At 31.3% G+C, this 3660-nt stretch overlaps 1 protein-coding gene across 1 annotated transcript in view; it reads left to right on the forward strand.

Annotated features, from left to right (window-relative positions):
• LOC117117155 (diacylglycerol kinase epsilon-like) overlaps window positions 1-3660 on the forward strand; it is a 33239-nt gene that overhangs the window by 656 nt on the left and 28923 nt on the right. The window contains exon 2 of the mRNA XM_033261369.1: window positions 692-739. The gene's annotated coding sequence lies outside the window, so the exon portion shown is untranslated. The remainder of the gene's footprint in view (window positions 1-691; window positions 740-3660) is intronic.

A 3660-nucleotide genomic window follows, 5' to 3' on the forward strand; every position in this document is an offset into this window, starting at 1 on the left:
TGTTGTGGGCTTTGATGGTGCTGCCCATGTTTCTTGTGCAACTGTAGCTAAGTTTTACGTTGTTCTTGTTGAAAAATTTGTGCAAGGTGCTGTCTTTGTGGAAGTGCTTTTTGACCAGATTTTCTTTATACATCCTAAATCTGTTTACATTTACAAATCTAGATGTGTATAAGAGACAGAAATAAAAAAAAAAAAAAAATTCCACTGTAATGATATCTTATCATCATCATTTATTTCGTCGATAATAATATTGATACAAATAAAGACAAACAATATTACAAGATAGGAATACAAGTGCTTAAAAAAGATTTTTAAAAAATATCAAAACTCGACAGTTAAGTAAAAAACAAGTGCACTGTCAGGGAGCTCTCTTAATCTGACATAAAAAATAAAATGCATATATAGGCCTGTGCAAAATAAAAAAAAATTAATATTTTGATATATTTTACAAATGCTTCAATAATGAATGTTTAAATGTTCTTTTTACTTTATTTTATTAACAAATGTTTTACATGCATAAGAATAGAAGGATAAAAACGCTAAATATTTAAGATATAAGAAAAATAAAAGCACTAAAAAAACACAAAGCATAGGATGATGCATCTATTTTCTTTCTGAATGGATGATGTAAAGAAAGTACATAATTTCTACCTTAATTAGCTTTTTGGAATCTTCTCCAAACTTCCTTCAGACAAGCAAGTATCATCCATCTCTTCTTTCCAGTGTGCTATTTACACAGGTAAGAGATACATTGTATTTTGCGCTATATAAATTTAAAACCATTAACCATCAAATATTAATTATCTTATTTTTACCATATAATTCCTATGTGAAATAATCTTGTAATGATGTATATTGTTTGGGTTTGTTAATGGTTTATTTGGTCTATTTATTGTGTGTAGTTGTAGCCTAAATGACTTCCCTCTTCGTTATCTCCACTTTGAGGAGGATCACATGAATTATGAAATTACTGTTTAGGCCTACTGTATCAAGACTAGCTGTATCAAAGATCGTATAGCGCCGCTATAGATCTTTGGCTGTAGGTGTATTACAAAGATCTTATAAACACAAGATCGCGGAGAACTATCCTGTGTTTATAAGATCTTTGCTGTATCACGATTTTTTTTATAGGGGGCGTCAAACACATTGACGATTGTTAAAAATACGAGTGAAGGCTGTTGTTATTGTTTGTTGGATTTGTCATAGTATTGGTGTTATGTATGATAAAACACAGATCCAAAGGTTTGTTAATCTGTCACTTCAATGTTTCTTTGTACTTATATATTTATGAGAGTTTATAAATAATGCCTAAATATGTAGGCCTACTACTACTAAGCCTAGGCCTAGCCTCTCTTCTTTCTTCCATCATCACCGCACTTGGCCTAGATAGTTGGCAATGCGCAGCCTACGCCCTCTGTAGGATAGGCTTAGGCATGCCCATAAAGTACAGATAGCCTAGCTAGGCCTAGCTGATGAGGCCTGCGGTTAAACATCGCCTCGTGGTACTCGGGGCTATTTCGTAGCAAAAATTATGATGCAACGTTTACTGACTTAGGCCTTTTGCCAGTAAGTGTTTACCCTTTAAATTCAAAGTTGAATATAAAAAAAAAAAAAAAACACAAAAAACTACTCATTCTCAGTATTAGGGATTCCAGAGCCCAAATTTATTTCAATAATTTCGCAATTTTTTTTACATCAGCTGAAAGGTGCATGTGTCAATAGCGTTTAGGAAAAAAAATGTTGAAAATCGATCCACTAATTAAGGAGAAATCGTAATTACGCACCTCTAATAATTAACCCACTTTCCTTCACGACCGGTCGGTGCCGTCGCTGGGCTGTTGATTACGTAATGCCTAGCGCCCTCTCTCGATGATGATAGTACTGTAATTAATCATTAATTACTCAATTCGTACGCTTAAGAAATGTTTAATAGTAATTGGAATCGTGTTTGTTATTCAATACAAAGATTTATATGCCAATTTAATTAAACATACATTGCTAATTACAAAGGTAAAGCACACGTGATTACCGAGTGATTTTGACCGTTACCAATGCGTTATCAAGCAAGGTCGAGGTAAGCAGAGCCTGTGTACGCGCAGGCAGTGGTAAATTTTGCAAATCTATCTTGAAGCGCCTTTGCATTGACTGCTGTATTACCTACTCCGATTTTCTAAGCTATTTCAATGTATTTGTTATACTTTTGTCAGATTTTTTTGTGTTTTATATGCATTATTATGAATATATGTTTTTATATTGGAAGAAAGAAATATTCTTATAAGTTATTATATTTCATTAATTTTTTGTTTAGGGTCAAAAAGTATTTAAAATGAATTATTTTATATCATTTGATTTTGCAATAAGAATCTTAAGATATTTGATATGTATATATTTTTTATACTTGATATACACTAACATACTCTTTGTCTCTCTTAACATAGCTTGGGAATTTGAGCCAATATCAACTCTCTAACTCAAAACTGATCCAAAATATATTGCTGTAGACAGAGGATCTTGTGAAATCATGTGGAACTATTAATTCAATATATTGCTACTTGGTTCTTTCACTGGTGTGTTAAATATCGGACGATACCTTTTAATGAATTCATTAATATGTTTTACGTTCATTTGACAAAATTTTAAATTAAGAGAAACATAATCTGATACGAGATACACTTTTTGCATGTTGTTTATTTATATATTTATTCAAAAATGTTAATTTAAATATATTACATTCTCTTTTGTTAAGGGATCATTAATTGAGACAAGTTTTTAACTTCTAATCTGATTCCTAAATCGTAATATATAGATGTATTTTGAACAACGATATCGGTATTTATTTATTTATTTATTTCGGTATAAACATCAAAATACAATTGGTAGCACAAAGGCTAAAAAAATTGTATGTACAAAATATGAATTACAATTATATCAAAATATAAAAACCGTTAAGTATTGCACAAAGGCAAGCACAAGTCATACAAGTATAAAACAGTTAAAAATTGAAAAAAAAAATAACTAGAATAATTAAAAACCACATTAAAAAACAGCAAAATTTAGTCAAAAAAAAAAAAAAAAGAAAAGCGAAAAACATCAATAAGAAGCAACATAAGGTATTCATAGTTCATGTTGTGTATTTTATTTCTAAACAGTTGTATTGAATAATAGCATAGCTACACGGACATAGGTTTTATTCATGTTATGAATTCGAAAGTAGAAATTTTAAGCATTTTTTCGTGTGGGTATTTTCAAAAAATTTGAAATTTACGGTTGTGATTGTGCCCGTGTATTACTCTGCGCGATACGCTTGAAATACGCGTAAAGTACGCCTGGGGTATGCACTACAAAAAGGAACAAAAATTATCAAATCCCTATCCGTATCATAAAAAACATTATTTGAGGAAAATTGAGCCACTAGTTACGGTTTTATAAACATTTGAAGTTTCTGAGCACGAGAATAGCAAGTTGCATGTTATTTCTGTCACTTTTTGCCATGGCCCATATATTTGGGGATCCGCTTCTCCAGCGGATCACCTCTTGTTATTGTCAGAGATCTTTTTTTTTTATTCTACATTTCTCCCCATTTCTATTTTGTACGATATCTCAAAATCGCCACGAGCTACATACATTTCAGCTTCAACGAACATTTGGCTTGGCCTGGAA

The sequence above is a fragment of the Anneissia japonica genome, unplaced genomic scaffold (genome assembly GCF_011630105.1).
Source record: "Anneissia japonica isolate Jap-2015-1 unplaced genomic scaffold, ASM1163010v1 scaffold407_len587689_cov185, whole genome shotgun sequence".
NCBI lineage: Eukaryota > Metazoa > Echinodermata > Crinoidea > Comatulida > Comatulidae > Anneissia > Anneissia japonica.